The 13,418-nt window shown below is 46.8% G+C and overlaps 1 protein-coding gene across 11 annotated transcripts in view; it reads left to right on the top strand.

Annotated features, from left to right (window-relative positions):
- Nucleotides 1-13,418, top strand: part of SIPA1L2 (signal induced proliferation associated 1 like 2) — a 235,602-nt gene that overhangs the window by 546 nt on the left and 221,638 nt on the right. For 4 of the 11 annotated variants that reach the window (XM_001928493.6, XM_021073821.1, XM_013983223.2 and 1 more), the window contains exon 1: nt 2,045-2,303. The exons of 2 other annotated variants lie outside the window; for them this stretch is intronic. The gene's annotated coding sequence lies outside the window, so the exon portion shown is untranslated. 5 more of the 11 variants (XM_021073827.1, XM_021073822.1, XM_021073825.1 and 2 more) reach the window with 4 other exon arrangements.

Consider the following 13,418-nt stretch of genomic DNA (forward strand, 5'->3'; position numbering starts at 1 on the left):
AGGATAGAGCCTGCACACCTCTCCCAGCCTCCTTCCAGACTCCCAATGGTCTGTTTCCGCAGCATTCCTGCGCGCTGGCACCACCTGACTTCTTGCGCATTTCTCCGCGCATCCAGCCACTCCATCCCCTGGGGGTCAGGGGCACCGCCTGGGCGGTCCAAGGCGCCCTCGGGTGTCCGCACACAGTAGGGCTCGCTCCTCCTGCCGGCTTCCTGCGAACGCGGAGGTGCGGCGATCCTGCTGCGGCTCTGAGCAGGTGCCTGCGCAGCGCCTGGCAGCTGTGTTGTCGGGAGGCGACACTCAGGCTCTCGCGGCGCGGGGACCAAGAGCCAGCGGGCACGATTCTCCCCATTCGGGAGAGTGGAGTCCGGGAGGGGCCGCGGCTGCGCCAGGGGGCGGCGCGGAGCCAGGTTAGCGGGTGTGTATGATCGCTTTTCTCTCTGCCTCTTTGATCAGGTCTTTATTCAAAATGAGCTGACCAAAATGATTTGACCTTCAGAGGATAAACACATCTAAGTTTGCGCAGCAGGCTTCTTTTCTGTGGAGCCTTTCTTTTCCTCCGGCTTCCCAGCGGCTGGTTTCTTGGTAGCTGCTGCCTTTTTTTTTTTTTTTTTTTTTTTTTTTAACCCCCCACCAACGGCTGCTTCTGTTTCTTAAAGCCAACAGCCTTCCTTTCTCTCCTCTCTACCTTGCCTGGTACCTCTACTCATCTGATCTGGCTTCTGCCGCCGCTGCTGCCCTGGATGCACGGAGTTAGTTTGGTATTCTTAGCGTGGTGAAGAATGGTGCCCCGGGTGCATGATCTTTGAACGTGGGTTTAGTTAGATTGAACATGACTCTCAGGTTTTTCCAATGAATTCTTCTACAGGACCCTGACATGATTTCTCTTGCATGGTGCTCTGGGATTTTTCAAGATTATGCCCAGGTCTGTGTTGAGCTTGTGCACGGGAAGGTTGTAGTTACTCTTGAAGGAAGGAGGCAGCTTCTTCCAGAAGTGCTGCAGGAAGTGTCATTACAGATCATCTAACTTGCTGAAAGCAAATTCGAAACATCCCAGTTGTCCACCAGGAGCAAGTTTCATTGCTTACATTCGGCATAGTAATTCCTTTTGAAGGGAATGTAGAATTAAGGAGCCAGCGATGTTCCTTAAGGCCTTGATAGTGTGGTCCTGGTTACAGATCCCCTGCTGTGCATGCACCATGGCTTCTCACTTTGTCCTTGCCAGCTCTCTCATTCGCTCAGACGCAGAGACCTTTTTGATATTATTCCAGGCCTTAAGTTTCTTAAGAAGCAAAACAGTCCCCTTCGTCTTCTCAGTAGCCTTCAATGTTATCTACAACCACCAAAGGAAGTTCAGGACTTCCTCAATACACTGACCTTTAGCCATGACCAGCGCCCCTAAGGCCGAAGCAGCCAGGGCAGAGCAAATGGCACATCGTTTCTGTGTTGTGATCACTCTGCTGGGCCAACGGCGCCAGAATTGTTTGCGCAACGTGCGGCCCCACGACACATCTATTTCCCCAGTTAAGAAACGTATTTCTCAAATTTTAGGAATTAAAAGAAAGATTATGTCTTACTCAGTAAGAATTTTAGGCTACTGTAGCTGAAAATACAGTAAGACGCAAATGACGACATCACTGTTACAGATTCAGGGTTTTTAAGTTATCGGTGCCAGAGGGGCGAAAACGAGTCCCGAGGAGGAGGGCGACAGCTTTCCCAGACTGCGGGTCCAGGTAGGCTGCATCTCCCTGGAGGTCGCCGGCGCCGCTCACCCGGCGTCCCGCAGCCCCATCTGAAAGAAGAGCACCAACCCCTCCGGGACGCGCCGCTCCAGCGAGCCGCGGGGCCTGGGAACCGCGCACCGGCTGAGCCCGGAGCCCCGCGGGGCTGCGGGACAGACGGCGCCCGCGCCCAATCGCTGGGCGGGGCCGAGGGGGCGGGCAGGAAGCAGCCAATGGGAGGCCGCGGAGCGGGCGGGGGGCGGTGCCGCCGGGCGGGCGGGCGGTGGCGTTGGGAGCTGGCGCGGCAGACCAGGAGCCCGGGAGGAGCCGGCGGAGCGGGAGGAGGACAGAGGAGGAGGAGCAGCGCCGCGCCCCCGCCCCGGCCGCCCGCCCGCCGGATCACAGGCCGATCGCTTCAGCCGCAGCGGGCAGGTCCCGGCCGCCTCCCGCCGGAGCCCGGCGCCGGCAGGGTCCGGGCCGATGGGCAGCCCCGGGCAGCGGCGGGCGGCGAGGCGGCGGCCCCGGTACGCGCCGCCCCGCGCTCGCGGGCTGTAGCAGGTCCCTGCGGACTGCGTGTCCGAGGTGCGTGTCGGGGCGAGCGAAGGGAGGCGAGGCGGGTCCGCTTGGGAGCCTCCGGGTGGTGCCCAGGGGCCGTCCTGAAGTGTAGGGGCTGCCCTTCGGGGCGCCTCAGGGGGCAGACGGCAGAGCGCTCCGGAGCTCGGCAGAGCCGGGGCGCAGGGCGGGGGTCCGGCTGGCAGCTGCGCCCGCGCTCCTGAGCTCGGGGTGAAAGAGGAGCCACCGCCGCTTGTTCTCAAACTTATCGATCGGCTGAAAGGTTATTCCCGTCTAGTTGACACGAGCACTAACGAGGAGCTCTCCCGGCGCACAGCAACTCCTCTGTGACTAACCGAAGAGAGAGATAAAAGGTGGCCCGGCGCGCTTCCCGGCACGCCGGGCGGGGTGACTTGCTGAACTTGCTGCGGGGTTGATTCCCCTGGAAGGCTTGTGCCCTGAGCGCGAGCCGTGGTGGCGCCCGGCCCGTCTTTGTAAGGTCCTGAGCGACCGGCGAGCGCCCTTCCCGGTGTCAGTGTCTCGCTCCATCCTCGGCTCCCGGTCCTGCTCGGGGCCCCATAACCTTGAAGCTAGTTTGGCCAGGTCCTGAGAGTATCCCCACGAGCACCTACAGATTAATTTTCAACCGAGCCTCAAACCCAAAGAATCAGTCTCGGTTCATCATCAGCGAGCGAGAGCCGATGCTTCTGGGGAAGAGAAAACAAGTTGGCATGACCCCTCTGGGAGATATTTGTCATCATTAACCTGCTTCGGTTAAATTAATTCAGCCCAAGATGACTCCAGCGTGAGTATTGGAAAAATCAAGTGCATTGGTCATGGAATTGTGGTCACCGCAATCTGATTTTGGTGAAAATACAACTGTTTACTTTTTGGATTTTGTTTAGATTTAGACGTGCATTTTTTTTTTTAAACAAAGAATCTTGGTGATTCTAATCGGTTTGCTCAGCAAGTTCAAAATAGTCACTTAGATTTTTCTTTTCTTTGCCTCTTTTGTCTGCAGTTTTCATTTCTAAATGTTAACACTAGATGGCTTTCTTATGACAGGCATTTAGTAAACTGCAGTTTTGAGTTGCCTGTCTGCAATCCAGGTTGTAATTTTTCCAGTTTTACAATTAGTAATGGGACAGAAAAAAGTCACCAAAACTGTTGCTTTCTTTGAAAGGTATTTCTTCCCTGTGAAACCAATATTTATGCAGATATCAAGAGGTGGCCTCTTGTTTCTGACATTCCTAAAGCTGAATTTCAAGGGACATCGTGGTTACTGTTTTTACTCACAAATTTAAGGTTGTCTGTTTTTATGTTTTGATTTGAGGAATTCAAAGTTCTACAGTGAAATTCGTAATTCTGTGTATATAACATTTCTACCGAGGATATTTTCTGCTTCATTTAGTAGTTCTTGCTTAGTTCGGAGATGTATAAAAGAATATTACTCATGAGAAAGTACAGTCTTTCTTGAGTTTTGGAGAAGAGACAGAGTAGAAGTATATATTCATGATTCATGCAAAGGATTGTATTAGGGCCCTCTTTATTCTCTCTAGTTGATATCTGGCTTTTCATATATAGGAAATACAGTGGCTTGTAATTGGCCATTTCAGTGCAGCAGGTTCTCAGTTAGGTGTTTTCAGTACTTTTCCTCTAAAGCAAGACCATGGCAGCCTGTCCACATCTTGCCTAGGTAGGCAAACTTACAAGCTGGAGGAACATCTCGAAATTCTTTGTAGCTGTCTCTTATTGTGTGCCTTGCCTAGCTTAAAATATGATATGTTAAATTTGTTTGTTCTAAATTAGAGCATATTCACAAATAGCTGACAGGAACAAAACCAAAAAACAATCTCTCTCGAAAACATCTGGGAAGTAAGAAATGAAATGAAGTCAGAAACAGCTTTTATCAGTACCCACATGCTACCTATAGATGGGGTGAAATGAACTGGGATAAGAAACAGTGTAAGCATTTAGGCTGGAAGATATAGCAAGAGCTCAATTACAGGTATGGAGGTGGAGCTTCCGGCTTTAGAGTATGGACTTGCAGACTTTCTCTAGTTGGTTAAAAGTGCATAGTTTTTGTCAGATGCTTTTGATGCTTTTAAATCTTAGCCTTTCTCAAAGAGCTTGAATTTTATGGAATGTAATAGGGGAATTATCAGCATCGTGATTTGACTTTTATGATGCTTGTTGTAGTTAAAGCTGTGTAATAGGGTCTGTAAGTTTTGTTGGATTTTGTTGCTCATGAGACTGTCGTGGAATTTAGAAGGGCTCCCTGATACCTGACCTTGGTAAACACCTGTCCACCTTGGGGAAATCTCCTTACTTGAGGCAAAAAGGGTTATTGGGTTATTCATTCTAAAAATCTATCTATTCTTCAAAGCGAGGAAATAATAGCAAGCAACCCTGAAAGGGCCATTGTCTGGTAACTGAAACTGGTTTAAAAGTGCTGTGTTTGGTCATCAAAACTAGTTTAAGAGGGGTTGCGTTTACAGTATACTTTGCAACAAACTGTGATTATGTTGATATAGTCCATAGTCCCCTACCTCCCGTTATAATTGGTAGAAATGTTCTTTTTTATTTATTTATTTTAAGATTGAGGAAGGCCCTGCATCTTTGAACTTGTCATCTACTTAAGGTGGTTTAGGATTACCACTCCCTTCAAAGACTTGCTGAAGTTGAAGAAAACTTCGTCTGTTATTAACTGAAAGCAAAGTGGTTTTGTTTTCTTTTTTTCTATTTTTAACTTGAAAGAAATATGAAGTCACTTCATATCTAGGGATCCATGGTTTAGATTTTCTACTTCTGTTAAAGTATCTAGTTCCTTTGCAGGGTGATGGAATAGAAATGGCATTAGGCAAGAGGGACAGGGACCTCTAGCTTCCCGCCTCTGTTGTCTGTCGAATTTGGATCAAGATCTTCCGTGATCCCTTTTAGCACCAAAATGTTAGATTTCTTTAATGTTTACAATGTCTTAGAATAATGAAAATGACCAACAGGGCTAGTTTATATTTTTTCATGATTGTGTCTTTTCTGTCTGTGGTTTATAGTAAGTTTGTATGGGAACATTCATGAGAGTTATCGTTTACCTGGTTTACCTTGAAATCAATGATCCAGAGGTTGCTTTTCGGTTGCAATCACATTTAGCTGGGGACCCTTTTAAAGGAAGGATAACAGTGTGATAGGAATTTAAATGCTTCGTAACTTCAGAGATAAATTATTTGATCCTTCCTGGACTGGATTCATAGTTCCAAAGCGTGGTCTAAGGGAGCCACATCTTACCCACAGTAGAAGTTCTGTTTCTTGGAAGATTTTACATTTAGCATAACCTATTCTTTGATTTTATATATGTATAACATTATATATATTATATATATAACATGATGTATGTAATACACAAACATATACTATACAAATATATAAAATATAATATATATAATATAAAATGTAAGTATGTATTTTTTTTTCCCCTGTACAACATTGTATAGCCAACCTGGGTGATAGGAAAAAGAAGAGATGCAGTAAGTTGAATCTAGTTGTCCAGCTGTTAAAGCATCTCTATACCACAAAGAGAAGGTTATCACTTCCTGTTGTTCCTCTACGTTTTGTTTTTATCTACCTGTAAAATTGAAAATCAGAAACAAAAATCAAATGCTGGGGATGGTCAGATTTGTCACTCTTTGATGTCGATACATGGATAGATTGAAAATTAACAACAGCAGTTACTATCTATTCTCAAGGCATTTCAAGATATGTTGATTATACCAAAAAGAAAAGACAGACAGGGAAGAGTATGCATGTGGTCAGGCTGACTTCTGGAAAGTTCCCCCTATCCAGAGAAGGCTTTGGTTAAAATCATACCCCCCATGTATATTTCCCCACCCATATATGGACACTTTTTCCATTTGCAGGGGCCAGGGAAAACCATTAAGGAGCAGTTTGGAAACCACTGAGCAGCTCCACTAACACTTCTTTGATATACTCTGCATGTGGTCTAGTAAGGGGTGGAGAGTCCTACCTTCCTGATGCTTTTGGCTACTGGCAGGTGATTTTTACCCCTTAGAACTGAAATCCAATTCTCCCAATTTATTTGAATGCCACCCCTTGGTGGCCTGCAGGACTCATCTTTGTGTAGAGGTTACTGCATCCATTCACTCACTGTTACTCACAGGACAATTCCTGTCCAAATAGGGCCAATCCCCCTTGATCCTGCAGAGTAGGGTAAGGGTGCCCTTCCTTCGACCTGCATGGCCTGCCTATACTGACACAGGCCAAGTTTACGTTCACTTTCCTACTTGGACTCAGTGAGTTTCCTGTTCACTTGAACCCCTGGGTCCTTAACCACATGCTGTCTTGAAACCACATCTTCCTGTCCTGTCCTAATGTCACTGCAAGACCTAACATTTCTTGGACTTTGTTTTTATTTTAGCTGCTTCTTCCCACAGTGCTTTTAGGAGTTTGAAGCTATTATTTGGCACCTTTGCCCGCCCTCCCAAAGAAATGCTGTCTGTGTACGAGATTAGATGGTTTTTTATATCCCACCTAAGTCACTGATAAAATTGTTACACTGGCTGAGCTACGAATGGTGTCTGGAAATTTCCTTCTTGGTTTGGTTACAGTTAAGTACTAATGCTCATAATTTCTTTTTTTTTTTCTTTTTTCTTTTCTTTTATTTCTTTTATTGTTATTTCCCCCAACACATTTTTTTTTCCCACTGTATAGCATTGGACCCAGTTACACACACATGCATACATAATTTTTTCTCCCATTGTCATACTCTGTTGTAAGTATCTAGACATAGTTTTCAGTGCTACACAGAAGGATCTCATTGTTAATCCATTCCAAAAGCAATAGTTGGCATCCGTTAACCCCAAGCTCCCCATCCATCCCACTTCCTCCCCCTCCCCCCGGGGAACCACAAGTCTATTTTCCAAGTCCATGATTTTCTTTTCTGTGGAAAATGCTCATAATTTCTTAAAGCTAGCTCACTGCTGCCCACCTTTTCCACTCGGATGCCCTGAAAGAGCATGTCAGACCTTTGCTGGTTCTACTGACCGAGTTATTTTAAGAACTGAGTTCAAGGAGTTCCCTTTGTGGCTCAGTGGTTAACGAATCTGACTGGGAACCATGAGGTTGTGGGTTCAATCCCTGGCCTCGCTCAGTGGGTTAAGGATCCAGCGTTGCTGTGAGCGGTGGTGTAGGCCTCATACGCGGCTCGGATCCCAACTTGATGTGGCTGTGGTATAGGCCAGCAGCTGTAGCTCTGATTCCCTACCTCTACCCTGGAAACTTCCATATGCCATGGGTGCGGCCCTAAAAAGCATTAAAAAAAAAAAAAAAAAAAAAATCTGGCATTGTCACTGCAGTGGCTCAGGTTGCAGCTGTGGTGTGGGTTCAGTCCCTGGCCTGGGAAATTATGCATGCTGCAGATGCAAGAAAGAAAAAAAACCTGAGTTCATTTTCACTGTGTCCCTAGAAACTAGAGCCATGCTCTGCATGGTGGGGGATTAAGAAATAGGTGTTCAATGCCTGACTGAGTGACTGAGAAGCTAGGCTTGTACTGTGACCTGTGACCTCTAGAGGCCTTAGGCACTGACGAGATGGTAGAAGAAAGCAGAATGTTGTCAGACTTTCCTAAACTTATTTTGCCGTGGGGTATTGTCTTATTTTGAATTGCTCTCAGATAGTGGGGATGAGAAACACAATCTCTCCCCATTTTCCCAGTGTTTGCATTCGTTGATATTCTTTTCTTCCCTCTTTCACAAGTAAGCATTCAGCCATCAGGGGTATCTTGAGCACTCCCAGTTAGAGTCTCCCATCGTTCTCACTTTTGCATAGTTTGCTACATCCACCAGAAGAAGCTCCTGGTGAGTTGAGCTGTTTAGGAAATCAGAGTGGTCCAAAGTAGGCTGTTTAGTTGTGTTCAATTATTCTAAAGTTAAAAACAAAAAAATCTCGGTAAAGAGCCAACAGAATTGTTACTGTGGAAAGTAAGAACTTTTGGGTCAACGCAAAGCTACATATGCTGACACCAACTATTGTGTGGACATTAAAAAAAAATCTGTCATGCTTGCAGCGCTGTAAGCAGTGCTGTCTGCGTGATGACTGCTGTCACGGTCTTCCGGGGATGTTTTGATAACCTGGTTCCCTGTAGAGCAGTGGATATTCACTTGGTTCAGGAGTAGTCCTCTAGTTTGGGAGTTCCCATTGTGGGTCAGTAGTTAAGGAATCTGACTGGGGACCATGGGGTTGCAGGTTCGATCCCTGGCCTCGCTCAGTGGGTTGGGAATCCAGCATTGCTGTGAGCTGTGGTGTAGGTTGCAGGCATGGCTCGGATCCCGAGTTGCAGTGGCTCTGGCGTAGGCGGCAGCTGCAGCTCTGATTGGACCCCTAGCCTGGGAACCTCCATATGCCGCAGGAGTGGCCCTAGAAAAGGCAAAAAGACAAAAAAAAAAAAAAAAAAAAGACAGAAAAAAAAAAAGAAAGGAATAGTCCTCTAGTTTCTAATAAGTAATTTTAGGAGTAACACTGTCGAATCTTCATACAGGACAGATGCTGTTGTTTGGAGTGTTTAATGCCTTAATCCAAAGAGTGATTATTTCTTTGTAATAGAGTCTCTGAACTTTTTCCATTGTGCATTCCATCTGTACAGAATCTCCTGTGTTTACTGTCTATATATGCACATATGCACATCTGTCTCTATATGTTTGTGCATGTGTATATACACACAATATAGTGTGTGTGTGTGTGTGTGTGTACACACACACATAACTTCACTATGCTAAGATATGGACATTATAAAACACAATAATATAAATTTTAAGAAGGGTGATAGTAGACATAAAAAAGAGTTGGAGTATTTTCTTTTGCCTCTTAAGAGGCTACCTGTTACCCTTTGAAATGTGGGGCCTGAGTCCAGAGAGCACTGCTCCCCCACCTTCTTGCATTAGAGTTCAGGGCTGTTGGGAAACAATTTCTAGGGGCCTTTCAGGGTCTTGTGAGGGAAGCTGCAGCCAGACTTTATCCTTGATGGGCCCTCTATTTACTGTATCTGTTCTTTTTTCACTTTGGCAGTTTTCTTCCAGAATTGGCTGTGAGTTGCTTAGTTTGAGGTTCTGTTTTGGGGGATGTGATAATGTAATGGAGGAAACCATCATCCCTGCAGTGATTCTGGTTGAACCCAGCTGTTTAAGAAGCATCGCACTATTGACACACAGCTGACACCAGTCCCAGAATCCAGAGAAAGCCATGAACAATCATTTGCTCATCCAGAAACTTCTAAAGAGTAAGAACAACTTTGGAAGTGCAGACTGAGGACTGCTGGCTAGAACTGTGGCACACGGTCACCCTGGTGCCAGGGAGCCTAGTGGCCCAGCCTCTCTGGAGGTGGGAGCGCATAGCAGCCACGCCCTGTATCACCCACAGCCACCCACTACTCAGCCTCCCCTGTATGCTGATCCATTTTCATTTATAGCATTTATCTTCGCCTGACATTATATTGTATGCTAACTTTTATATGTTTATCTTCTGTCTCACCTCAAGAGAAATGCCCTGTGGGTGAGGACAATTCTGGTGTCCTGCTGTATTCTGCGTACTGCCCTGGTTCCTACCATACAGTAGCCTCTTAGCCAAGAAGTGTTGGATAAAGGAGAAATTAAGTGCTCTGGGTTATTTTTATTTTTATTTTTTGTTTTTTGTTTTTGTATTTTTAGGGCTGCACCTAAGAAGGACAAATGGAGGTTCCCAGGCTAGGGGTCTAATTGGAGCTGTAGCTGCTAGCCTACGCCACAGCCACAGCAACTCAGGATCCAAGCCAAGTCTGCAACCTATACCGTAACTCACGGCAATGCCAGATCCTTAACCCACTGAGCCAGGCCAGGGATCGAACCTATATACCCATGGATTCTAGTCGGGTTCGTTAACCACTGAACCACGACGGGAACTCCACTCTGGGTTCTTTTTCTTTTTTTTTCTTTTTAGGCCACACTTGCAACATATGGAGGTTACCAGGCTAGGGGTCGAATCGGAGCTGCAGCTGCCAGCCTGCACCACAGCCACAGCCACACCAGATCTGAGCCATGTCAGTGACCTACACCACAGCTCATAGCAACTCCAGATCCTTAATTCAATGAGCGGGGCCAGGGATCAAACTCTCATCCTCATAGATACCGGTTGGGTTCTTAACCTGTTGAGCCACAAAGGGGAATTCTGTCCCAGGTTTAAACATGAAAGAACTGTGTATCTTGGCTTTTGTTGACCTAAGTAAGTGTTGTCTTAAGGTTCTCATTATTTCTATGTAAATGATCTACCCAAACAGCCTTTTACTCCTCATTTTTATATCTTTTCTGGGTCACTTACAATGACCTGTCATTGAACCCTGATATCAAACTGATAAACATGGGGAAGTAGTTTGGGAAGAGGATGACTGCGGAGTTCCATCTGCTCTATCAGGACCTTTACAGCCCCTGAGAGGGGTGTGGTTCCGGGGAGGGTGGGCACCCGGAGCGAGAGGCTGTGCTCTACACCTTTCCCGGTTCCAAAGTCTCATCCCTGCTGATTAGGGCTGGGTCTTACTGGGGTCAGAGGAAGCCGCAGTTCACTTGGAAGCCTGGTTTGGACCCATTAATACAGATAACGCTCTCTGAATTGTGCCACTTTAGCTGTTGTCTTTTCTCTCTCTATCCATTAGCCATGATCATTTCTGTAGAAAGTAATGATTTTTAAAAACCTGTCGGTAGTATATTGGACACCTTCTGTCAGTTCAGTCCTTTTCATTTGAGGATGGCAGAGTATGTGAGACAATTACTTGTGCCTTAAATGTAGTAGGTACACAGTTTAAATTTTACAGGTGGGGAGTTCCCGTCGTGGCTCAGTGGTTAAGGAACCTGACTAGCATCCATGAGGACACAGGTTCGGCCCCTGGCCTCACTCAGTGGGTCCAGGATCAGCTGTTGCTGTGAGGTGTGGTGTAGGTCTCAGATGCAGCTGGGATCTGGCATTGCTGTGGCTGTGGTGTAGGCTGGCAGCTGTAGCTCCTGTTTGACCCCTAGCCTGGGAACCTCCCTCTGCCTCTGGTGGGGCCCCAAAAAGACAAAAAATAAAATGAAATAAAATAATTTTATAGGTGGGAGTCTTTATCTTACTACCCTGACCTAGTACTAATTCCTGTATTAGATAAATTCAGGGGGCATCATTCTAACCCCTGCTTGTTTAAACTCGGCCATTTATGGGGTTCCCCTTGTGGCTCAGCATGTTGAGAATCCTCCATGAGGATGCAGGTTTGATTCCTGGCCTTGCTCAGTGGGTTAAAGGACCCGGTGTTGCCGCAAGCTTCGGTATAGATTGCAGATGCGGCTCAGATCCGGTGTTGCTGTGGCTGTGGCATAGACCTGCAGCTGCAGCAGCTCCGATGTGACCCTTAGCCTGGGAACATCGTATACCACAGGTGTGGCCCTACAAAGGAAAAAAAAATGGCATTTAAGGTACACTGTGATGAGAGTGGTGGGCTAGGCTGAGAGATTAGCCCAAGTAACAGTAAAATCACCTAATCACCAACAGTTTTGTTTATTGGAGGGCCTTTGCAAGTCATTTGCTTGGAATGATGGATTTGTTTTCCTCTTTTAAAAAGTTTTCAATGATGAGAGGAGTGGGTGAGGGGGGCTGATGTTTTTGACTTAGCCACCAAATCAGGAACCAGGGAGAGACCTCCCTAAGGGGGGACTTAAACAAGCTGTTGAGCTTGAACATTCATTTCCTGTCTCTCACGGGTTGACCCAGAACCTTCGAAGGCTGATGGGATTAGCCCCCTGTACTGATGTGAAAACTAAGACTTAACATGAGAACACATGTGGTTCTCTGAATATTAGCTCTTAGAGTTTAAACCAGTCTCTTTGCTCCCACTGTGGGGCCCCAGATGCCTTGTGAGGTCCTGTTGTTCTCAGTAAATCATAAAAGGAATGGGAGTGGGGAGAAGGAAGAGGGGTGAAGAAGGTGCATGCTGAGGTAAATGCCAGAATGATCCCCCCACTGTCCCTGCAGATGGGAAGTGGTGCCGGGGCTGGGCTAAGGCGCTATTGTTCTGCTCTAACAACTGCCCTGTTCTTTTAGCCCGTGGATCCTCTGTTCTTCAAGAGAAACGTTGTAGTTTGCAGTGAGGTAGCAGTTCTGCTGGTTGAATCAGGTCCTCTGGGCTTTGTTGGGAAGCAAGAGGGCTCTGCTGTGATCCTGCAGAGAAAGAACGTTTCTTTAAGCTCCTGCATCTTTGCCAGGATGAAAAAGGAGTATAAGAGGAAAACAATTTTTTTGTTTTGCATTTATCCTTGGCTAGATTTGCATAATCTTTGTTTAAGTCAGTTGAATTGTGAAGCCCTAAATACATTTCAGGCGTTTAAATATTTAAAAGGATTCATCCACAGCACTTTACTCACCCAAAGCATAAGTGCTTACAACAATGAAAATAACCCCCTCGCAGATGCCGCCCGCACTGGCTCTGCTCACCTTGTCACCGAATTATAAAACATTAATAGCGAAGCCAGAATGGGAACTGTCATGGCAATGCTCTGCTGGCTCTGTTCCAAAATATTGTTTCCCTGGTAGAGAAAGCAGGACAATTTGTTTAAAACTGGCAGTCAGCCAGTCAAAAAGCTCTGACGCAATCAGAGCAGTAACTACTTTGCTCCTACTGCTAATTTTAGGCCAGTTAAATCTGGGTGATGTCTGATGGCTGCTGTGGTGTGCGTCTGGCTATGTGGCACTTTCTAAATCCAGCCTCTTCGCCTGGCATCCTAACTCACAGCTCTTTCCCAAAGGAGCCTAGGGAGCCTAGGATCCGGGGATGGAGCGAGGGGTGGGCCCTGGGAGGGTTTGGGAGGCACTGCCTTGCATCTGACTACGTTCTTCGTCATTTCATCCACAAGCACCTACCTGCAGGTGTGCCTCCCCCACCCCCCACCCCCACCCCCACCCCTGCCTCCTGTGAGCAGCCTGGTGCCCCTGTTCACTCCTTTCCCCTCCCTCCCTGCCAGTGATCACAGCTTCAGCACTGAACTTTTACCTTCTCCTTTTCTGGCAAAGGTACAATCAAGGAGAAAGGTGAGCATTCAAACAAAAATGAAAACATTTGGAGTGCCCCACGGAAGAGCC

Source organism: Sus scrofa, chromosome 14, assembly GCF_000003025.6.
Source record: "Sus scrofa isolate TJ Tabasco breed Duroc chromosome 14, Sscrofa11.1, whole genome shotgun sequence".
Lineage (NCBI taxonomy): Eukaryota > Metazoa > Chordata > Mammalia > Artiodactyla > Suidae > Sus > Sus scrofa.